This window comes from Triturus cristatus, chromosome 1_2 (genome assembly GCF_964204655.1).
Source record: "Triturus cristatus chromosome 1_2, aTriCri1.1, whole genome shotgun sequence".
In the NCBI taxonomy this organism is placed as follows: Eukaryota; Metazoa; Chordata; class Amphibia; order Caudata; family Salamandridae; genus Triturus; species Triturus cristatus.
In genome coordinates this window covers 255,500,284-255,525,262 of record NC_140580.1, presented here as the reverse complement: position 1 = coordinate 255,525,262, position 24,979 = coordinate 255,500,284, and the positions used below count along the sequence as shown (strand labels likewise).

The window sequence follows — 24,979 nt, the reverse complement described above, 5'->3', positions numbered from 1 at the left end:
GAGCTTTGAATCTGTCCCAGCGTGTCTGGGAGTGTATATTTACTCCGGGGTGCTCGCAACGCGTGACCCGGCAGCCAGGCGTGATGGTCACGCGACTCCTTGTGTTGTTCAGGTGATGCAAAACCTAGTGGCAGCGTCCGAGTGATGCGAGGCATGCAGATTGGTTCGAGGCTGCGGTAACTTAGGTCCCGCTGTTCCCCTAGTTTGTGTTCCAATGAGTGGTATGGCGCCCAGCCGTGCTGCCACTGCCACAATCAATTGACGAGCTCAGGTGAGCATCTTATACAGGCAATTTGGTTTGTGCTCTAACTCCCACTTGCGAATTTTCAGGGCTTTCAGCTGGAGTTCGTGGTGCCTGTGAGCTTCGGGGCAGCCAGACCGTTAAGAGTAGGCAATGCAGAAGAACGTTGGCTTCCCAGGCACATTGTCGACTTGTGAGAGGTGCCCAGCAGCAGTCTGCGCGATGTAGGCACAGGAATTTTACGCAGACAGGGGTGTTCAGCTTCCCAAAGAGACACGTGTGCAATGTAGTGCCCTAACCTTTACCTCTGGCAGACACCAAGTCTTTAGAGGAGGGACAGGCTCATTGTTCACGCCGATCTATTATCCCTATGCACCCCGTGGAAGCCAGGAATCCGGGTGGTTCGGCCAGGAGGTACCCGGGGCACAGTAAGCCCAGAGCATGTGATGGTCAGGGAGGCCCGCGTCGATCCACAGCACAGGCGGTGAGCTGGCAGACCCTGAGTCGGCAGCGCAGGACGCCGCAGCAGATGTGGCTTAACCCGAATCCTCCGGTGCTGCACTGGGGCGCCCACAGTGCTATGGGTGCCCTATGCCGCCTCCCAGCGCAAACCACCGCCGCGGGCACTCCAGATGCGCCGTCGGGGCAGTTGCTGCTTAAGGTGTGGGCCCAAGTCCGCTGGATGGAGGAGCCGGCTCCTCTTCCCAGCCCCAGGCCTTGGAAGGTTCCTGTATGATGCACAGGCACAGACAATGCAACAGACAGGAAAGTTGATGAAGTCGAGCCCAAACGAAGTCCAGCGAAGTCCAGAGAGTCCGCTGATGTGCGCAGGAGTGTACTTCACCTTGGGCATTTGGGATGGGCCTTCTGTCCAGACTTGCGGTGGTGGAGCACTCTTCGTATTAGGGCCCCAGCCGTGTTACCTACTGGCGGCACCTCCGGGGTAGTCCACAACACGGGCACTCAGAGCCCGCCACACAGGTCAATTGTCCCCAAGCGCCACCGTCTAGTGATGTGTCCTTGATTCTCAGGCAGTTGTCAGCAGGGGTTAGACCCTCTCGGATATGGCTGCTCGGTCCTGACAGCCAGCATTGGGCCCTCTCCCCACTCGGCCCGGCCAATCACGTCTCAGCGAGTAGACCTCTCCAGTGCTGTGTATTTTCCTCCGAGCACCGTTGTTCCTTTGTCCGGAGGCACACCCCTGGCTCCTGGGTGTCATGCAGCGGCGGCTGGACCCCCTAAGGGAGGGGTTTCGCGGTGCCCGTGTCCGGCGGTGGGCTTTTTCCTCACGCGGCCCCGCTGGCCGCGCCTCGCCATGCAGGCCGTTATCCGTACACGGCGCCTGAATCGGTCTTCTGCGGATTGGGGTCCTTCGCAGACCAGTCGTGTCGCTTCAGCTGTCTTTCCACCACACTGCTTGGGGGTTACACAGCATGATTGCCCTGCAGATTAAGGATAATTGCTGGATTTAAGCTCCGGGGCTGACGGGGCCTCACTACAGTGCGGCCATCTTGTCCGCATGGCCCCTAGCACCTTTTTTTTTAGAGTACTTAAGGGCTTACCTGGGTGTAACTCCCAAGATTCGTCGTGAGACAAGATTCAGATCAGACACCACTTCCTCTTCTACCTTGTGGACACTCTGGACTTTGCTGGACTTCGTTTGGGCTCGATTTCATCTACCTTCCAGTCTGCTGCATTGTCTGTGCCAGTGCAGCATACAGGAACCTTCCAAGGCCTGTGAAGCATCAAAGACACCTGAAGGAATCTCCCTTGGAGTGAAGGAGTCACTTCCCTGCATTCGCAGGCACCTCAACTAAGTCGACCGGTCTGCTGATCCTGAGCTCCTCTGGACTCCGTAGGGTCTGCAACACAGGTGGTGGTTTTCCACAGCTCCCGAGGCCTGCCCTGCCCTCTCACCAAGTTTGAGGCCAGTCTCCCTCATGGGGGTTGCAATAATCAAACCCCTGTGCACCACATCAACTTTCAGTTGCAAAGGCTTGTTAACTTCCTTCCAAGAAAATCTTTGGGCTCCTAGTAGCCCCAATGTTGAGCATCTCCAGGGACCAGAATCTTCAGCCACACCGCATTGTGTGCATTGTAGCCTGCATCTTTTGGTGAGCTGCTTGAGGTCCTCTCGCGACTCCAGTGCCTCCAGCCTGTGGGTCCATTTGAGGTTCACACTTGTTTCTTTTGGGCTCCCCTGATTGCTCAGGGCTTGCCCTGACTCCCCTGCTTGTGGTGAGTCACCTGTCCCGACGTTGCTCCTTTTTCAATTCGTGCATTGGGTGCATTTGCCAAGGCTTGTTGATGCTCCCGCCGGACACGACCCCTCAGCACTCAAAATCCTCTGTGAGACAGCTCGGGCATGGCTCCTGGTCTTCCTCAGCATCGCCTGGTCCTCACAGCTGCAGAGTGAAAGTCACCGTCATCTCTCCTGCAACACCCAACATCGGAGGGCATTCGTCTTTCAAGTCTCCTGGTCACTCCTGAGTGACATAGACTCTATCCCCTTTGCTTGCAGGTACCTCTCACCTATAATCCACCTTCGGATTCCACCTGACACGTTCTCCTTCTTCTGCAGCGGCACTTTCCTGAAGTCCTCCATTGGGTTCGACTGCGGTTTCACACGTGTGCACCCTGCTTCCCTGGTGTAGGTAACATGGGTACTAGGGTATCCACGGGTAGGGTGGCTCTCCAACCTTCTGTCTTCCACAGGGTTTCTTCAGGGTCCACTGGGAAGGGTCCTTAATCTTTAAAAATCCAACTATGACTTACAGGTAGACTTGTACGGAGAACGTGGTTGTGTTTCCACACTGCACACAACCTCCGTGGGGCTCCTAGTCTCTCACCTTGGGTGGTTTCTTGGGTCCCCAGCAAATCTAGATCCTCTCAACATCGTCCTGACTCCAGTCGAGGTTCTTATACCACTTTCTTAGTATATGGTTTGGTCCTCCCTTGGGCCCACTGTGTATTCTGTGCTATTTACTGTTTTTCTGTATTTCTTATCGTATTGTGTGCATTGTGCATATCTGCATATCTCTGAGCAGGAGATATCTGTATGTGTTAGGGAGTATTATATAATAAATACATATTTTTATAAATACTTTGTGTGGTTCTCTTTCACTTAATCTATGCTATAAGATTGCATTCTGGTGAAACAAGCTGCTTTACACTCCTTTTGGACTAAGCCTGAAGGCTACTCTACTAATAAAAATGATATCGAATTCTCAATAGGTCCAACTGCAAGAGCACGTGGCCAGAATTCTGCCACTGAAGAGACCTCTACTCCAGCTCAGGATTATGCCCTCAGTGAGGACAAAACTCCGGGCGATATGGAGGCCGATGAGGAGGTTGGTCCATCTGGTCAGCATGGGCAGACGGCTCCAGTGACACTCACTGCACCCACACCAGCACCTCACACCCAAACTGTAACACCTCAGCAAACCGTAGACTCCACTTCCAGTTTTCCTACCATTTTGACACTGATCGTGTGCTCCTCAGTCCTCAGCAATGTTGAGACAGCAGCACCACCAGCTCTCCCAGGAACCAGTTGGATGGGGAATACTAGGCAAAGGGCACAGGGTAGTGGGGGTGGGAGTTATGGAAGGCAGTTTGTGGCCCAGCATATTGAGGCAACTGGGGTCACCGTCACTCACACCACCATCGACCAAGTCTTGAGAGCCCATCATTAGTTCCAAGACATGATTTGCAAGGTACTCACCGAGCTTCAGGAGATGAAGCAGTTGCAGAGGGAGCTCAATCATCAGATGGCGGCTCACAACTCCAATATGGACTCTCTGCCAGGGGTGCTGCAGGACATTTAACACCCATATGTGCAGGGCTTTCCCAGCATCATCTACCACTTCCTGTGGGCCTACAGCATCTGACCCACCTACATCGACAACAGCCAGATGAAGGGAGGCCCTGTCAGTGGAAGAACAGCCTGTAGCCCCCCTGGACCGGCAACTGTGGATCCCCTCAGCCCTGCAAGAGGGGACGTCTGCACATATTCACAGGAGGTGAGGATGGCAAGGCCCTGGCACCACCAGCAAGAAACCAGACCCTTATTTACTCCAGTGTGTGCCTAACATTCACTCTGTGGATTATTTCTGGACCCAGCTGCCGTTCTGATGCCAGTAGTAATTTGGACATTGGACTTTAAACAATGTTGGCTCTCCAACTATGGTTTCATTCACCATGACTGCCTTCTTCACTTTTTGCTTTGTGTTTTTCATTTTCATCCTGTCTTATTTAGTTTGCACAATAAATGTACTAGTTAAAAACTTATAGACTGTTGTTGTATATCTCACCTCTATCAATGCATTTGTTTTCTTCCAATAACTTGACAATGCAGAAAATTAAAAGATTGTGTAAACAGATAATTTGCAAGTAGGTAATGTTTATCTCAAGTTCCCAAACATGCTTTCCACAAATGTCAGACCATTCAATCATCTACTACTATGTTTATTCCATTTGATCAATACTTGTCTTTCAACATTTTAACTAACATAATAATCCATACATTACACTATAACTCTATAACTCGGTGGCAGTTTGCACATTTCCAGTTCCAGACCTTGCCAACATGAAAGGAGATCTATCTAAAACAAGAGAATAGATTTGGCAAATGATCCTTGACTTGTGGCATCATCAAGAGCACGATCTTCTGGCTCAGATAAGGAATCCAATAATACCAATAGATAAAATATGACAGCATTATATTTTGTAGTCACAGGATCCTTTCAAACCACTGTTCCAGTATCTGGTGGAATGTCACAACAAAGTTTCAGTGGTGTCCCACAAGAAGTATGCCCTACAATGATGCGACACATCAACAGCTACATACACTATACATGCAATGATGAGTTTGTGCCGACACACAACAGAGAACAAGTCCAATGTAATCTTCAGATGTTCCATTCAATCACAGTGTAAGTTGCCTTGGTACCAGATTTGTACACCCAAAGTCTGTGTCTGTCTTTCCCAGGATCAAGCCAGGTTCCCTTTGTGCTACGAAACAGCACTATATGCCTGCAAATGTAACAACTCTGAAATGTCTAAAGGAAGATGACCTTGTGAAGCAACCTAAAACAGATCCAAACAAAATGATTGCCAATCAAACATAACATAATTCACAAATTTCAAAATCAACTTTTGGAGGACAGTTTCACAAAACAACACAGATGAAAAATGTACCTGAACACAGTAAGTAGTCAATGGTTTAAAACTTCGCTCCATGAGGCACAGGGTCAAACTGATTTGCATATGGCCATGTCTGAACTGGGGTGGCAGAGTGGGCTAAAGAATCGTGATGGATTAAACCCAGATCAGTTGACTGGGGGTGAGTGCTTGCAATGTTCAACACTCCGTCCATCATTTCCTTTGGTTTTGCTTAAAACTTCGCTCAACAAACACCTTTGACTGAACTTCCCTGAACTTGCCCTTCCTAACAAATGACCACCACAAACTTCTCAAATCACCACAAAAATAGGTGGTATAAGAGTGAAAGTCAGAACATGTAAAGATATACTTACAATCATGAGAAGAAGTTGTCAATGACATCTTGACGTAAGTCACCTCCTTCCCCTTCACCATTATCATCTTCATTTGGCATTTCAGGGCCCTAACCTGGTGGCTCTTCATGGTCTCCATTCTCTGCGATGTAAGGAATGTTCCGTCGCAGGGCGATGTTGCAGAGCATGCAGCAGCCCACACTGATTTGGCACACCTGATCGGGTGAGTAGAGGAAGACTTCACCAGTTTTGTCCCGACAACGAAACCTGGCCTTTAGGAGCCTGAAAGTCCAATCCACTGGTTGCCGTGTCCTTCCATTGGCCTCATTGAAGCGGACTTCCCCTGGCACTGTTGGATTCCTCAGCAGTGCCAACAACCATGGGCAGTTGGGATGAGCTGAGTCTCCTAGATGGAAAACAATAGAAGTGGCAAAAAATGTAACACATTTTCAGATTATCCAAATAGAAATGACCCAAACACTATTTTGAAAAATTGTACTGACCAACAAGCCAGGCCCTCTCAGATCCAAACTGTGACATTTGCAGGGGTATGGAGCTGTTTCGTAGTACAAAGAAATCATGGGCAGAACCGGGGAAACGTGCACAGATGCTTGTGATGTACAAATCTGGTAGGCAGACAACTTGCACTTGATTGAATGGAAGTGTTTCCTATTCCGGTAGACCTGTTCTCTGGCATGTGGCGTTAAGGCAATTTATCCAGTATTGGGGTATCTTTCATAGATTCACATGCCTGCATCATTCCCCGTCGCCGAGGCGGGAGTCCCACGGTAAATTACAAAAGTAGTGCCGTAAGTTAATAACAGTAGTAGGCTAAAAGAAAAAGGCCTAAGGCCTAAATCTTAGAAGCCGATCTACATCATTATAGTAAAAAGAACCAAAAGTTGGCTCCAGCAAATCAGCTACCAGCACCCTCTAGAACACTCTCAGCAGAGTCAGTCCTCCTCAGATTTTCACTGCACGTTGTGTGGAAGGGAGTCTCCCTGAGTGCCAACTCAGTTCTAAACTTCAGCTCTTCAGGATGTCTGACAAGAAAGCTCTCTTTAAACCCTGCAGGACCTGTGAAAAGAAGAGGGTCCATGTTGATGACCAGCATAAGGACTGCATTTACTGTCTTTATCCTAAGCATGTTGCGAAGGATTGTAGGATCTGCCGTACTTTCCCTACTAAGACTCTTAGGGATAGAGAGGGAAGACTGCTTTTGTGGCTCAAATCTTCCTCGGCTGAGGAGGATGACAGAGCCTCAACTTCTAGCAAAAGAGCTAGATCCCATGACAGCTCTTCAAGTGAGGGACGAAAACACCATAAATCTTCCCATGATGTTTCTGACCCTTCACAGAGGTCACCTAAACTTTCCTCTGGGTCAACGCTGTCTCCACCCTCTACATCGGTCAAGGAATCTAAGAGGCTATCTACTTCAAAAACCGTGAGTAAAAGTCATGTTAAATCTCTCACGTTGACTCCATCGTCGATGATTTCTGTGACTTCTTCTGCCCCTACTGTCTCGACGACAGCCATTACTTCACCTATTTTGTCTACTAGAATTTCTATCACGACTAAAAAGCCTGTTCTTGAAGAATCGTCGACGAGGAAGTCATCGACGAAGTCTCCGTTGACGACCATGTCGACATCGAGCCCATCGACGAATGTTCCGTCGATGAAGGTATTATTATCAATGAAGTCTACGCCATCGACGTCTGCCTTGTCGACGACGTCATCGTCGACAACTGTCCCGTCGACGACTGCATCAGCAAAGATCCCGTCGACGACGATCCAGTCGACGACGAAGAGCCCGTCAACGGTCTCAGGTATCAGCAGTGGTACTTTTGCCTTCACAATCTATGCACATATCGTCTGCACCTTTTCAACTCAAAACTTTTCAAAGACAGGATTACAGTAAAATCTCTCCGCTTTTGCCTTCTCACCTTTTGGAAACTTACGTTGAAGATGAGGACTATGAGGACGAAGACGATGAGGGACCATTTGGCACAGCTCACTACCTTCTGAGCTTAACATCAAGTGTCAAGACGATGATGACGACGATTACCTGGAACACTATTATCAAGAAGAGCTTATTGTTCCATACCATAGATTTCCTCGAAGGGAGTCGCGCCAGAGAGAAATGAGTCACCTCCCTCCAACGCTCATACAAGATCTCCAGGCCATGCTGGCAGATTACCGTCAAAGGTTTCCCCCACAACAGGCTGTCCCAGAAAATCCACCTCCACCAGCAGGGATCCCTGATTCGTTACCTCAGTCTGAGGTTCCTGTTTCACCGGCTCATCCTTCAGGTCCATCTGAACAGGTGCACCATGACGCTACATCCTCTGAAGAGGAGGTTGAAGAGGGTGAGTCACCTGAAAATACTAATATTACAGAACCCTGGGACGAATATATAATACCGATGGCTTCTCTGCCTTCTGATTCTCCCCTTGAGAACATAGGGGGCTTCCATAATTTGATGCAGCGAGCGGCATCTAGATTCCAGTTGCCTGTTACAGTCGAGCAGACAGACTGATTTTTGCATGATTTCAAGGAAGAGTCTAGGAAGATCACACGAGCTGTTCCAATCATTGACTATATCTGGAATGAAGGGGTTAAGATCATGAAGACGCCTGCGTCTATTCCGGCTGAACTTCCTCGCATAGAGAAAAAGTACTGTGCTCCTGCTACCACACGCTTACTGGTGCCGCCTGGAGGTGCCTTTCAACGTTTACGAAATTCCGAAGAGACACACTTGTGCTTTGCTACTAATACGGATACAGATACTGTTGGATCATATTTACAATTGCGATTCAGCTTCGGCTTTTTGGATGGCTACATCATCCACATGATTTAATGGATGCAATATTGACCTTTCCTGGCGGCACGCCTTTTTGACTTATTGACTTTGCGGATTTAGCTTACTTTGGACCTGATTGGTTTTGGACTGACAATCTGTGCTGATTGCTGTTTTGGATCGGTTTATCGTCTTTCTGAATACTCCGCTACCATGTGTTGTCGTTTTTACTTTGACCTCTTCTATTCTACCGTGCATGTGACGCACCTAGCCGGGTTATAGTGGTTGCCGGTCTTAGGTTGCTCACCGGTTCAACGCTATTGGCTTCAGCCCTGAAGAGTCAAGGGATTACCTACCCTGAGGAAATACGTGTCGGCTGGTTTTTGCTTCCAAAAAGAATAAAGAAAATTCATTACTATTGAAGATTTTGATTGATCCTGTTTTTCTCCACGACAGTATGTACTGGATTTTTGTATATGTGTGCACAGGATTGCATTATATTTCTTTGTTGTCGGGTTCGCCCTACACATTTTAAGGGGTTTTTAAGGGTTTCCCCTTCCTGTCTAGCACAATTTCTACTGTTATAGTCAAATACTCTATACGCATACTTGCTGGGCGCCACTACTTCCTATATACTCAATACCCTTCATGTAGATTGTGCTCCTGCTACCAGTCCATCTTGTCTGATTGGTCATCTACGACCAGATTCAGTAATTCCTCAAGCCGCCCAACAACGATCTAAAAATCCTGCGACACGTATCACCACACCGCCTGATAGGGAAGGAGGGAGGCTGGACCTTATAGGTAAAAAATTCTCTACTATAGCAGTGGCCTTTATTAGAGCTGTGAACTCTCTGGCGATAATCGGTCATTATGACCGTCAGATGTGGTCAGATATGGCAGGACTTATTGACCTCATTCCTGAAGACCGTAGACAAGACGCAAGGAAGATTCTGTTGGACAGAGAACGAGCCACATCTGAAACCACAGATTGCGCGCTGGACATTGTGAACACCAACTTTCGTCAGCCGGCCGGTGCTGCAGTGCTTAGACACCAGGGATGGCTTAAAGCCACAACTTTCAGGCTGGAAGTGCAAACAAAGATTTCAGACATGGCCTATGACGGAGAGTCTTTATTTGGAAAACACATTGACGAGGCCCTCCTTGCTATCAAAACTGATACGGATACCGCTAATTCGTTAGGCGCCCTTCAATACAGGCGCCATCTTTCAGAGGTACTAGAGGATTTGGTTTTACTTCAAGAGGAGGATACCAAAACCAGCAAAATAAGCAGTATCAATCGCAGTATAGACAGCCTTACAACCAGTCATAATACCGCCAATCCTCTTTGGCTAGTTTCTCCTGTCAGGGTGGTCGAAAACGATCACAGAATCAAGGTCGAGATACCAACAGGAAACAATGATCTACACAGCCAGATTACCCTCTTTACCCGTGGGCGCGAAAATTTCAGCTTTTGTTCACAAGTGGCAGGAAAATTACTTCAGACCGATGGGTTCTAGACCTAGTAACCAACGGCCACACCCTGGAATTCATCAAACAGCCACCTACTACTCCGCCCAGGTGTCCCCCTCCCCCTCGTCATCACTTATTGTTCAAAGAAGCCTTAACGATGCCCCTCAAGAATGCAATAGAGAAGGTTCCATCATCTCAAACAGGAATCGGTTTCTAGTCTTGTTTCTTCCTCATCAAGAAGTCAGGGGAATGGTGACCGATTCTGGACCTCCACAAGCTCAACAAATTCCTCAAAAAGCAAAGTTTCCGGATGGTCACGCTTTCCGAGATTTTAAGCTGTCTCAACGAAGGAGATTTTATGGCTTCTCTGGATATGGAAGATGCGTATTTCCACATCCCTATTCAACCCAAACATCGCAAATATCTTCGCTTCACATTGGCTGGCGCCCACTATCAGTTCAAAGTGCTCCCGTTTGTGAAGATTCTTGGTGCCGATTTCAGCCCAAAGTGCTTGGCACCAGTGGCTGCAGCATTGAGATCTCGAAGAATACAGGTGTTCCCTTATCTCGACGATTGGCTGCTCAAAGGTCCTTCGGAACAAGCAGCCAAGGATGCCACAACAGCATGTCTCCATCTCTTCGCTTCTCTGGGGCTGACTCTCAACGAGAGCAAATCTCAGTTGCGTCCACTCCAAGTCATTCCTTTTACCGGAGCAATGCTAGACACAGTCCAGTGCAAAGCATTCTTGTCACAATACATCTCCAAAAATTAGCAACTCCAATCTCAAGAAGAAGGTCAGTTTCTGTCCGGATGTTTGCTTCACTTCTAGGGATGTGCTCTTCTGCAATAAATCTCATACCCTTGGCACGGCTCAAAATGAGACCTCTTCAGGAGGATTTACATCTTCAATGGCAACAAGCCGTGGGTTCGTTTGACGATTCCATCAGGGTCACGCTGCGCATAATAGATTCTCTGCATTGGTGGTCTCAGACAGCGAATAGGGCCCAAGGTTTCACATTCCTACCAACTATTCCAGACTTTGTTTTAACAACTGATGCCTCCATGGAGGGATGGGGAGGTCATCTGCAAGATTTGCAGATTCAAGGAAAATGGTCTCAAGTACACAAACAACAGCATATCAACAGACTGGAGCTCTGCGCCATCTTTCTTTCTCTGCAAGCGTCCCTCCCAAGGATCGCGGGTTCCTCAGTGCTGGTCCGTACCAACAATACGACCAGCATGTATTACATCAACAAACAAGGAGAAGCAAAGTCAGCTACGCTCTCGCAGGAAGCTCAGGAATTGTGGGAGTGGGTCACATTCCACTAAATAACCCTGAGAACCGAACACGTCAGGGGTCTCCACAATACTCTGGCGGACACGCTGAGCAGATCTCATTCGGACTGTCACAAGTGGGAACTGGAGGATAAGCAGGCGAACAGAGTTTTCCAAGCTTGGGGCAAACCAGCACTGGATCTATTCGCAATGAGGGAGAACAAGAATTGCCGATACTATGCCAGCAGGTTCTCTCAACAGGGCTCAAGAGGGAATGCCCTGTCCATGCGATGGTCAGCGATTTGTGCATACGCTTTTCCCCCAATACCATTGATCCCGAAGGTGCTCCGCAAGATGAAGCTGGAGGGTTGCCGTCTGATTCCGATTGCACCCTGTTGACCAAGGCAGTATTGGTTCCAGGAACTTCTGCTATTGTCTCAAGACAAACCTATTCGCCTTATTCCGACGCCCACGATGTTGTCGAGGGACAGAGGCCAAGTGGTTCATCCGGACCCACAGTCCCTGCACTTGCACGCATGGCTCCTGATTTCTTAAAGTTCAAGAACCTTAACATCTCTCAGGACTGTCGTGAGATTTTTAGCCAAATCTCATGCCCAGAGCACAATCAAAACGTATCGTTTAAAATGGAAGCAATTTTGCTGTTGGTGCGAGGCGAATAATATCCACCCAGTTCAAGCTCCTGCAGAACAAATTCTTCCTTATTTGCTTTCTCTAGCCAAGTCTGGGCTTACCTTTTCATCAGTCAAGGTCCATCTTGCTGCTCTTTCCAGATTCAGAAAATGAGCCAAACTTCCTTCTCTATCTGTTCATCTTCACTTGTCAAACAATTTATGAGAGGGCTTTTCTTAGCCTTTCCTCCAGTGCGAGCACCCCCTCCAGAGTGGGAACTGAACACCGTACTAGCGCAATTAATGAAACGACCATTTGAGCCGATCCACAAAGCTGATCTCAAATTCCTCACTTGGAAAGTTGCCATTCTCCTGGCTCTTACTTCTGCAAGAAGGGTTAGTGAAATCCAAGCTTTCACTATCACAGAACCCTTTATACATTTCACTCAGGACTACGTAACCCTTCGAACAAATCCTAGATTCATCCCTAACATACCATCACAATTTCATTTGAATAAACCGGTAAGATTAAGAACTTTCTTTCCGGGTCCATCCACTCCACCTGAAAGAGCATTACACTCTCTGGATGTTAAGCGCTGTTTAAAATTCTACCTACAGAAAACTGAAGACATCAGACGTTCCAACCAACTGTTCGTGGCCTATGGGCAAGCGACACTTGGGACTGCAGTGACAAAGGCAACAATAGCCAGATGGCTGGCTTCTACGATTCATTTCTGCCATGACAAGGCCAACAAGCCTTTACAGAGGAAAGCCAAAGCCCATTCTACGAGGACTGTGGCAGCTTCTACAGCATTGTTTGCTGGAGTTACTCTGGAAAATATCTGTCAGAAAATGAGCCAAACTTCCTTCTCTATCTGTTCATCTTCACTTGTCAAACAATTTATGAGAGGGCTTTTCTTAGCCTTTCCTCCAGTGCGAGCACCCCCTCCAGAGTGGGAACTGAACACCGTACTAGCGCAATTAATGAAACGACCATTTGAGCCGATCCACAAAGCTGATCTCAAATTCCTCACTTGGAAAGTTGCCATTCTCCTGGCTCTTACTTCTGCAAGAAGGGTTAGTGAAATCCAAGCTTTCACTATCACAGAACCCTTTATACATTTCACTCAGGACTACGTAACCCTTCGAACAAATCCTAGATTCATCCCTAACATACCATCACAATTTCATTTGAATAAACCGGTAAGATTAAGAACTTTCTTTCCGGGTCCATCCACTCCACCTGAAAGAGCATTACACTCTCTGGATGTTAAGCGCTGTTTAAAATTCTACCTATAGAAAACTAAAGACATCAGACGTTCCAACCAACTGTTCGTGGCCTATGGGCAAGCGACACTTGGGACTGCAGTGACAAAGGCAACAATAGCCAGATGGCTGGCTTCTACGATTCATTTCTGCCATGACAAGGCCAACAAGCCTTTACAGAGGAAAGCCAAAGCCCATTCTACGAGGACTGTGGCAGCTTCTACAGCATTGTTTGCTGGAGTTACTCTGGAAAATATCTGTCGTGCTGCGACATGGAAAAATGTCCACACGTTCACGAAGCATTACTGTCTTCAATCTGCACAACAAGATGATGCAGCTGTTGGACAGGCGGTCCTACGCCATCTCTTTCATTAAGGTAAGATTCAGGTACTTCTTTGTTATATGCTACCATGTTTCATGTAACATATATGTTTATATGTTTAAAGAACAGGATATATAGATATATCTGTATGTTAATATTTATGTATTCAAGTTTTATTTCGGTAATGTCTTTTAATATAGATTTTGATTTCTTTAAGGCTTGGTTATTTTAAAAATTTCTCAACCATTGTGGATGCAGTTTGGGAGTTTATGAACACTTGTCTCCCACCATCCGCAAACGACAATACATTTGACTTACTGCTTGCTACTCTGATTTAGGCATGTGAATCTATGAAAGGTACCCCAATACTGGATAAGAAAACAAGTTACTTACCTGTAACTACAGTTATCCAGTATTGGTATCTTTCATAGATTCATATGCACCCATCCTCCTCCCCGGCGAGTCAGATCTTTATGATTTGGGAAACTTACTTCCCACTTGTGCTAAGAAGATCTGAGGGAAACTGACTCTACTGAGAGGGTGCTGGTAGCTGATTGGTTGGAACTAACTTTTGGTTCTTTTTACTATAATGATGTAGATAAGCTTCAAAGATTTTGGACTTAGGCCTTTTTCTTTTAGCCTACTACTGTTATTTACTTATGGCACTACTTTTGTAATTTACCGTGGGACTCCCGCCTCGGCGACGGGGAATGATTCAGGCATATGAATCTATGAAAGATACCAATACTGGATAACTGTAGATACAGGTAAGTAACTTGTTTTCATGTGTGCTATTAAATTGAAAGTTGGTTGCGACATTCAGTCAGATACTGCCACAGTGTATTAGAAGAATCCTGTAGCCACAAAATAAAGTACTGCCATGAGTTTGACAATTGGTGTAAAAGATGTGGAATTTCTGTTGTGAAGCAGAAGATTTGGCTCCAGCTGATGACCTAAATCTAGTATATTTTGCCTATTTAATCTGACCTTCTTGGTGATTTCCCTTTCTTCCATGGGGGCAAGGTCTGGAGATGGGCAGTACACCTGAGGCTGTTGTCTCCTTAGTCTCCCAGGGTTCATATGTCTGCATTGGGAAAATATGTTTAACATTTTCCACAGATAATTGACATGTAGCCATGTTGTTCCACAATATATATGTGGTCTTAATACATATGTTAATCAAACATTTGCTTTTTGTCCTTTATTCTTCCCAAAATTACATTTATGGTCTTAGGTAATGTCAAATTATAACAAGGTATAAATAATACATCTCAAGTGTAATACTTACACATTTAAAAAAAAAATCCTCCAAAAATACCGTCAACGGAGGGGTAAACAATTGCGCTAATAGCGCATTTCAGCACAGTAATGCACTATATATAAATGTTTTCATTTAAAAGAATGAGTTTATATCTCATCCTGATCATGTACACAAACTAGCACCAATTTTGAGTGGTGGTGACCCACGCAACAGTCACAAACACACTATTTTGAACTTCTAAAATGGTCACTGCCAGACCCTGCTGATGGGACACTTGGAATCATACGGGCACAGCGGAGTTTGACCCTGTACTGGACGGTGAACTCCATGAATGACACAGCCATAGGTTAAAGTTGGTGAAAGCAAAGCACGAAGGCCAATGCTGTGTCTGTCTCCGCTGAAGATCGCGTATGTCGCATACATGTACACTGCGGTTAGAAAAAGAGCTCATTTGCCTCCTAACACTGCTGCCATCAAAATCTCCTCCACTTTTGCTGCTGTTTGTCACCTCAGGGAACAACAATGCCAGGTAGACCAGGTGACAGAGCTCCTGCCTTTTCACCAGAGGAACTGGAGTTGCTGGCCAAGGGTGCCCAGTCCCTCTACAGCCAGCTCTATGGCGCACCAGAAGAACAGGTACATGGGTGAAATGTGTACAAGAATCTGTCTACTGGTTTTGTCTATTATTACCTAAAGAGTATCCCTCCTGCCCTTTTTACACTTGAAAGTGATAAGAAGAAATGTACCCGGCACCTACTTGCCGCCCACTATTGGTAGGAAAGGAATTTATTTTTTTATATATGTAACCCTCACATACTATATTTATCATGTGTAGGAAGGTGGATATCTGACTATGGTTACCCCCAACTTTTTGCCTAGTGTCTAGCTGGTTTTTCGACTTAGTTGGCCTGAGCTCCTGCCATTCAGGTTTCAGGCTGTCTGCTCTCTCTTTAAAATGGACTCCATGTACCCTAGGTATATACCCAATTGGTAAGGATCACCTTATTGGACCCTGTACAGTGTACCCTAGGTACCCAGGGCATAGGTGTACCCTAGGCCTCCCAGGGGCTGCAGCATGTATTATGCCACCCCTGGTCTGGCCTTCCAATCAGACACAACTGGCTGATCAATCAGCTGGGGCAAGGTCGTGTAATCACCCCTTGCTTAGGTGTAGTATTCCTATACCTACCTTATATATAGACACATGTGTACCTATCAGCCACTCCTATGGCAGGCCTTAACAATCCTGGAGGCAGAGTGCTTGGTAACATGTGAGATGGTGCTCTAGCATGAGCTGAGCCTGTCTGCAGCTTTCGGAACCATGTCCTTATAGCTGTTCTATGATATAGCCTACCATATACTCTTAAAGTGCCTTATAATCTTAAACGGTGATGGTAACTATGGTTTGGCTTTGTCAAAACATGTCGTGTAAGGTGTCTAACACTTTGGAATAATACCCCCGTACCATTTCTGGTGATGAGGATATTATTCCCCCCCTTCTAGAGGGAGAGACATGTTAAAATCCTACTTTGCTGTTTAACTCTCACCAAAGCCTCAGCATCACAAAATGGATGCTGCTGCCACAGACACGACAATAGGTTTCCTGCTTGGGGAGGTGCTAGCACCTCCCCAGGCAGACTTTAGTGTATTGGGGCAGGGAGGGCTGAAAGGAATGAGACATGCCTGGGGCACACAAGGTGCTCCATGCATAGTCCAGTTCAAACCGGTGCTGGGGCACTCCAGCCCCAGCTCTGGCGCGAAACTGGACAAAGGAAAGGGGGTGTAGCCACTCCCCTTCCTGGTCCCACCCATAGGAGGGACCTTGCAGGTAGCCCAGCCCACTAGCCCAGTATATTAGTAGCTAGTTGGGCCCTGCTAAACTAGATTATCCTGAACCTGCAACTTGAACAGAAACTCTGGACCTTCGACATTCGACGAAAGAAGAAGACTGAAGAATCTCCCTTGTGGCCAAGGAGTGGCCACCCTGTGCGAACAGGCACCATCAAGAGACTTACCCCTTTGCTTTGCTGAAGTTCTACGAGGGACCGACTGCAGAGCCCGACCAGAGCCTTGACTTCCAGACTTCTCTGACCCTGATCCACATCCACAGCCGAGCTGAGATCCGTGGAGGCGACGAGAGACGTGGGACCGGCTACCTGGGAAAAGTGGCGAGTATCTTCCAGCGCAGCTTCTGAGGCATCCTCGAGGTTGTGCACCGGGGATAGAGAAGCCCCAACCCCAAGCACCATCTGCACCGAAGACCAGCCCTCCACACTCCACGAGTCCTGCGTGGGGCCCTTCTGCATTTTCCTGCTTGCCGCGTCTGTCCGGTTGCTTGCCCGTTGGCTAGCAACCTTTGCGACGACACACCTTCAATTTTCCACTGCTGGTTTGGCTCCTCCAGACTGGCTCCTGCTCCTCTGTAACCGAGAAGCACCCCAGACCTTCCTGGTCTGCACCAGAAGCAAGTCCTCCATTCTTCGTGGGTTCCGCTTGCCAAGGCTTGGTGAGTCCTAGTTCGACTTCGACACCGCCGACAGCAAGAGCCTTCGTGGGACAGCTCGCCTCCTGGTCCTGGTCGTCCTTGACGTCTCCTGGTACCCGTGGCTGCTGCGACAAGCTTCACCTCTTCACCTGCAATCTCCCGACATCGCCTGGTTCCTTCCTGGTTCCACGTGGTCACTGGCTAGTGACCCAGACTCTGTCCCTTCTGCTTGCAGGTATCCTTCCTTCTTGATCCCGGCCTTGGGATCCACCGGACACTCTTCACTGACTGCCTGTCAGCATCTTTCCTTCAGGCATCCATAGGAGTCGACGACGAAACCCGACGCAAGTTTACACCTATGCACCCGCAGCCTGTGGGCTAGGTAACTTGGGTACTCCGGTGCTCATAAGGGTATTGACTATCCTAGTGTCTAGTTCTCAAGTCTCGACTTCCTAGTTACTCCAGAAGTGTCCTAAATCTTATTAATTCTAAACTGTACTATTTCTATCGATTATACGCATTACGCGTGAGTGTTTCCACTCTGCACCTGAATCCCGTGGGCCTCCCACTTCCTAACCTTGGGTAGTATAGTGTAGCCCCAGCGATTCCCTAGGCCTATCCTATTTCCGTGACAGTGGTCCTTATACCACTTACTTAGTATATGGTTTGCGTGGCCCCTAGGGCCTAACTGTATTACTTACCTGTGTGACTTAATGTATGCTTAAATAAGACTGTGTTGTACTTACCTCGAATCTCATGAAGAGTGCTGAGGGTTTGACTAGAATAAATACACTTTATTTTATATATATATCTGTTGTGGTGTCCTTTCATTTGGTATTCAAGGGATTACATATGGTATAACAGCTGGCTTCACATGCCATTCAGAGTTTAGCCTAAGACTGCTCTTGTCCATGCTACCACTAGGATAGCTGGTCTATAAGGTTGACTTTACAACCAATCACCATAAGGGTTGTTTGGACTGATATAAGGTGTACACTAGAACTAGGGACATCATACATCAGGCCAACTTCTCACATCATGCTTCATCATCGGGTTCACCCTGACTCCTAAAGGTCAGGATGGGCTTGACCATGTTCCAGGGAGCTCTTAGAAGTCAGCAGACTAGGGGGTGTAACTGAAGGGATAAAAACCCCTCATCCTTTATTTGAGGAGTGAATGTGAAGACTAAAATATGAAATATGAAAAGGGAATGTAGGATTTAATGGTCTTATGACCCACACCCAACTAACATGTTTGAGCACTAGTCTCACAGGCCTAAGAAGGTTCAGGGTTTTCATCAGGGTGGATTCAAAAGTGTAACACTCCCCCACTAACGTGGCTAATTGTGTGATTTCATTATTTTTTGTGGCATTCAATATCCTCACAGCATACCCTGACAGTGTAATCCTTGCCACTTCTAGTTCGACCTGTATGAGATATATAACTTCAGATCGTTTATTGTTTCATGTCTGTGCATCTAGTGCCTTGCCTCTAAAATGGCACAGGTTATTGGCCCTCTAGTCTTCTGACTTCTAAGAGCTCCCTGGAACATGGTCAAGCTCACCCTGACCTTTAGGAGTGAGGGTGAACCCGATGGGGAAGCATAACACTAATAGAGTGTGTAAGGGTTACATATAAAAAATAATTTTTCTTTCCCACCTCTAGTGGGTGGTGAGTAGTTGCGGTGTGCATTCCTTCTCATGCCTTTTAAGTGTCATGAGGTCAAGAGGGATACTCTCTAGATAATATTAGACTTAACTTGGGAGGACAAATTTCCTATTTCCCTTTCTCTGTCTTGAAAGGAACTCCCACCCTCTAGGACTGGGCAGTGGCAGACTCTCAGTTCCTTGTTTTCAAATTAATGGGGTTGTCCCCATTAACACATGCTACAATGTCCCTATGAGTTCCTGGGTGACGTGTAGGGATAGAAGTGAAGTGTCATATATCATTTGCCATACATAGGATGATTATGTTGTGGGTTTGTAAGCAGTTTACCTTTTTAAACACACCACAACATTAGTATAATGTTTTGTGTTTAAAGCCCTAGATTCCATTTGGCGTGTTTAAGGAGAGAAATCAATGTATCTGTTAGAAATACAAATGATTATATCTAGAAAATATACATCTTATTGTATTTATAACTGTGCATAGATATCTATGTTGTTTGACAAAGCAACTTGACATGATGTTTGCTATGTGTATCATCCCACTAATCACTCAGGCTAGTTTAGGGGTCTCCAACCGATCGAGTATGAGCTACAAGTTACTTCCAGGCCCTTTCAGAGTAGCTCATAAGCCTTGAGATCAGTTATCAAATGTGCACAAGGTCATTTATTCATGTAGAGGTTGAGGGAACGGTGTGTTGTTTTGACATCATGATCATAAAGCTGCAGATACCAGAGCCTGACAATGAGGAGTGCTCATTCAGGATCACGGACCAGGCTGGGGCTTAGTCACAGTGGTAAACAACTGATGCACTGAGGTATATCTCTATTGAAATATGATTCCTTACTAAATCACAACAGAACTTGTGAGCATTCGAACTTCCCTAGAATGCTTTGATTTGGAGGACAATTAAAATAGAGAGGTAGGTAAACTGTTGAGCTCACACTTAATTTCATTTTTCTACCATAATAAAGTGTGTCATTTCCTAAATGCATGCCCCTTACTCCCAGTGGCCAATATTCACTGTGCCACAGGTATTTATGCAATTTACAGTCCTTTTTAGGTCGAGCCTAGCATTGCAGCGCATGCGCTGCTCACTTTGCAAGGAATGCTGTATTAGGGTATGTTTTAGAAGGGGTGTGGAAGCCCCGCCCATATTTTTCATTGGCTGGCGTCATTGTCCATGGTAAATGCTGGCTTCCGATTGATAATGAGGCTTCTTTGTCCCTCCTTGTTACCGCCCTGTCTCCTTTTGGGACCGCCCATCAGAACTGGATCTTTTACTTGCGGCGTTACACTGTCTTCTTCATTAGTCGGTGAGCACTTTTCATCCCAATCCTGCGGACTTCTTTCCATATTTCATGTTTTCCTTCTTTCTCCCTTTTCCGCCTGTCTCTTGTTCCGTGCCAAAGTCCAGTGATGGAAAATAAGTCTGGGGCCCAGAAATGGGTCCCGGTGATCAGCATCTGCGACCACCGGAACAAATTGAACGTTGATGAGAGTTTTGTCTGTTGTCTCTGTATGTGGCTCCCACGCCTGCTAGGGGGATTATAACCTGAAATGAGCCATGAGAACAGTTCATTTCCTTGCAGAGTGACCAATGCACGGGGTGAGCCGCTGACAGGGGTCTGCTCCTGAGGTTTGTTTTGCTCTGGTCTGGGGTCCGGTGCCGCAGCCGTACCCTCCAAGTCAGCGCTAGCTGCAGTGGAGCCAGCGCTGGGTGCAGCTGTCCTCGCTGGCAGGTACCGCCTTCTCTCTAGTGGCGCTGACACACACCCCGTTATAATCAATGCGGGCGAATGCGGACCGTCGCGCACCAAGGCACATATTGTTTTCTGAGGTGGGTGCCTCTCAGCTTTAAGAACACCATGGCGTAGGGTTGTTTTAAAGACGGGTGTAACAAGTGTATATACGGTGTTGCCTCCTTGGGCTATTTTAAGATTCAGTATTTAGTTTGTTTCTGTATTGGTCTTAAAACTAAATTAAACATGAAGGTAAAATAAATACAGTTTAGTTGTTCTAAACAAGTAGGATAAAAAAAAATTATAGTCATCGGGTAGGCATCACGTCCCCAAATTTTAACTTATTGTCCCCGTTCGCTTAAGTATATGTTAATCACAGTCCTTCTCATACTAAACTGTTATTTGCTGTTGTACCAACATCAACTCATGATCAATTATATACATAAATGGAAAGATTGCATTGTTTGTAATGTTTCATTTTAACATATATATAAAATAACCTATCACAAGTTAGACGCACGGGTTTGTATTACATGTATTGTCTTACTTGTGTAGATTTGACACCAGTTGCACATGCAGTAATCTGAGTTTGCACACACCTTTAATGGTGTAGTTCATCAAAGCACTGAAAGCACGAAGGTGGATAGAGGGAAATGTGCCTCTAAGCGCCGAGGTGTCCATTACACTACAAATACAAGCAAAGTGGTTTACCAGCTGAACGCTCATCGCTAATATCTGTCGTGAAGTACAGATCGGAAGTTCATTTTCAGACTGAGCGACCCAGGCTACATACTGTTGTCTACTACTAATAAAAAAAAATACCGGTATAAACCGCTTGCAGCGCCTGGTGGGATTATATAGTAAGGTATGAGGCACTACTTAAACACAATTTATTATCATTTAAGTGGAAAGATGCAGAAATGATTGATTAATAATTTAGATATGTACATAACAGCAAGAGAGATTCGGGTTACTTTACACGTTTTACTTTTTATACTAGTTAATGACAACGACCATGCCTGCACTAGAATCGATCTATACTTTTGCAACTAGAATCCAACTTCTATTAAAACTAATACCAAACACACAGTTGTGTTGGGCAGGGCGCCGTCCTTTGCCTTTAATGTTTTCTTTTATGGTCTGTGTGAGCACTTCCTTATTAAATTGCAATTTTGTGTAACCGTGTGTTTTTTCATATGTATTTCATTTAAAAGTGATATTAGCAGTTTCATTTTTAAATATCAGCATTGCATTTCGCCTACTTCAGTTACGTGTGTTATTTCCCAAACACGACTGCTTCATTGTGAAATGTGTATGGGTTTATGCTGAGAAGCCGGCATATTATTCATTCATTTATTTATTTTGTTTTATTTTGGAGTTTTGAATAGCATGACTCGTCATTTTGACCACTTCCGAGAGCTAAGAAAACAAGAATTTGCAATGCAATAGGTCTCGCATTTTAGAACCTTCGACCTATTGCAAATGACAATGCCGTTTATTATTGCAGGTTTTTTAGACACATAAATAAAAGGCATTGCTATTTACAATGACAATAGCTCAAAATCTCGCAATTGCGAGACCTATTGCATTGCCAATGCTTGTTTTACATGTGAGACTTTAAAAGTTCTGAAACATGTTACATGATATGGAGTCTTGGGTTGAATATCAAATTTTCCCAATATAAAAGGACATATTATTGCATGTTTGTCTCATCCATGTGACAGTACCACATATGGCAAAAGGTCTGTTGTGTGCTGCAAGTACATACCTCACAGACTCAGTCACCCGTAGTTTAATATCCCAATCCTACATACATGTGTTCATACATCCCCAAGGAGCAAGCTCTCACTGACACACATGACAGCCCTTTCATAGTGGCTTTAGTCATAGTATGTAGTTTAAACCATAGTATCTGTCTCTATGGGCCTTAGGTATCAAGTCAATTAAGCTGGCCTGGAGGGTGTGGGGTAACAATGCGCAAACTGTCTAGCCTTCAGTAGTTAACAATGCTTTGCACTAGTCTGTTAAGGCAATGAATGTGTACTGTTCCTGATAGTGACTAATAGCATATGGTACTGTATGACTGTAACTGAATTTTGTTTTGGATTCACTGTTTTGGAAAACAATAACAATATTTAAATTAAAAAAAAACAATGCTTTGCATTAATCTGAAATAGCTCACATTACAGAAAACTGTAGGAGGCCCTTTATGGTAACTTATGATTCATGCATGTGCTATTTGTAGAAACATTATGTGTGACATCAATTCTGACAAACAAAAAGTTACAAAACCATTGTTTTTTCTTTCATTTCTTGTATCCATGCAGGCAAATCCCCATCAGAAGCGGGACAAATGGTAAGTCATCACCATAAAGGTGTGGACCTTGGGGGTCTTCAAGCAGCTCAGCGTCCACTGCCAGAAAAGGAGGAGGATCTACGACGCTGGACCCAAAAGTCATCTAAAGTGTAGCTCATCCAGTCCTCCCAACGTGGAAGGTGTGTGCGCCGTACCCAACCCCACTAATGGCCCGCATTCATACGGTAGCCTAACCTGCGATTGATGGGCAGTTAAGGACCCAACAGCAGCAACAATGGGGTAAGAGCTTATCAGAGTTTCACATCTTACATGACTCATTTTTTGTTACAGGCAGGATTTTTCCTATCAACATTAAGGGTGATCCATGCCCAAAGCACAAGAAGAGTTCTTGAAGGTGTAAGTTTTGCACAATTTGTATGATGATGTACTTTGTCTCTTGATACGTTGGCAAGGATGCCACCTGATTCTGGTTCACAATCACTGAACTGTTCTGAGCAGACCCATGGCTGCACATATATATCATGTTATTTTATGTCACGAGGGACAGTTGTGCCAAACAGACCAATAGTGTTTATTTGTTTCAGGTGTGATGCTATGCTCCTTCTCTAGTGCTGATGAGGTAATGGTAGCCCTATTAGATATAACATAGCATACTAGGCACATATGATACAGTGGGTGTATCAAAAGTCACATTGGTAAGTTGGGATTCTACACAAACAAAAGTGAGCATGTGATCTAAAATCACTAGTGACATCAGTATTCATGGCTACATTTAGGAATCAAAACGTCTCCAAATTGGGATTATTATGATAAGGCAAACAATTTTTGTAGCAACAAGGACAGGAATGTGTACACATTGGTGACAGAGAAACACATACCCTAAAGCATTTCTTAATGTCATTTGGCCAATGACTATGACTCATTAGGCAACTATTGAAATGCATCAGTGGCGGCAGGCACGGATCTGGGGTGGCAGGGCTTGTGGCGAGGGGATAAGGAGGAGTAAAAAAAGAAAGACACTTACCTCATCTCTGCTCTCTCACATTGTCTCTCCTCCTCATCAGCCGAACAGGAAGCAGCCAGGCTCCCCAGAGCCAATCACACTGCTGCAATGCAGTGTTGTGATTGGCTTATGTTGGACTTGGCCCTTTTTGCAGGGTCATCCCTGAACTTTTTTCCTTCCTCCTGTATTTTTATTTACCTGTTGTCGGTGGTTTTATGACTCTGGGCACTTTACCACTGCTGATTAGTGCTAAAGTGCATATGCTCTCTGTGTAAATTGTTGTAATGGATTAGTGACTCCATGATTGGCTTATTTGATTTACTAGTCAGACCCTAGTACAGTGCACCATGTGTGCCCAGTGCCTGTAAATCAAATGCTGCTGGTGGGCTTGCAGCATTGGTTGTGCCACCCACAGAAGCAGCTTGTAAAATATGGCTCAGGCCTGCCATTGCAGAGCCTGTGTGCAGCCTGGGGCTGCCATGTCGACTTAGCACGTGCACCCACTTGCCACTCCCTAAACCTTCCCTTTTCTACATATAAGCCACGCCTAAGGTAGGCCCAAGGTACCCCTATGGGCAGGGTGCATTGTATGTAAAAGGTAGGACATGCCCTGATGTGTGTGGCATGTTCCGATAGTGAATTACAGCCAATTTCGTTTTTCACTATTGCAAGGCTACCTGTTCCCATAGGCCAGAATGGGCTGTTTGATTATAACATCTTATATACCTAACTGACCCAGGGAACATGGTAGAAAAACAAATTTAGTATGCCTGAACTCAGAATGATAAAATACGTCTTTTAGTGAAGTTGGTTTTAACATTCTGTGTTTGAAAATACCACTTTTAGAAAGTAGGTATTTTCTTGCCTAACCGTCCAGCCTGCCTCTGCTAGGTTGTGTATTGCATGTCTGGTTTGTGAGTGACAGGGGCTGGGGTGGCTCCAGGAGACAGGATGAGTCAGCACTAGGCTGAATAGACCTATCTGCATTGG

General features: G+C 45.9%; 1 long non-coding RNA gene across 1 annotated transcript in view; it reads right to left on the bottom strand.

Moving 5' to 3' along the window:
- Positions 1 to 4,690: 4,690 nt before the first annotated feature.
- LOC146867112 (uncharacterized) overlaps positions 4,691 to 24,979 on the bottom strand; it is an 86,672-nt gene continuing 66,383 nt past the window's right edge. The window contains exons 2-3 of the long non-coding RNA XR_014961073.1: positions 5,776 to 6,160; positions 4,691 to 5,326 (exon numbers count right to left, since the gene is read on the bottom strand). This is a non-coding gene — a long non-coding RNA (uncharacterized LOC146867112). The remainder of the gene's footprint in view (positions 5,327 to 5,775; positions 6,161 to 24,979) is intronic.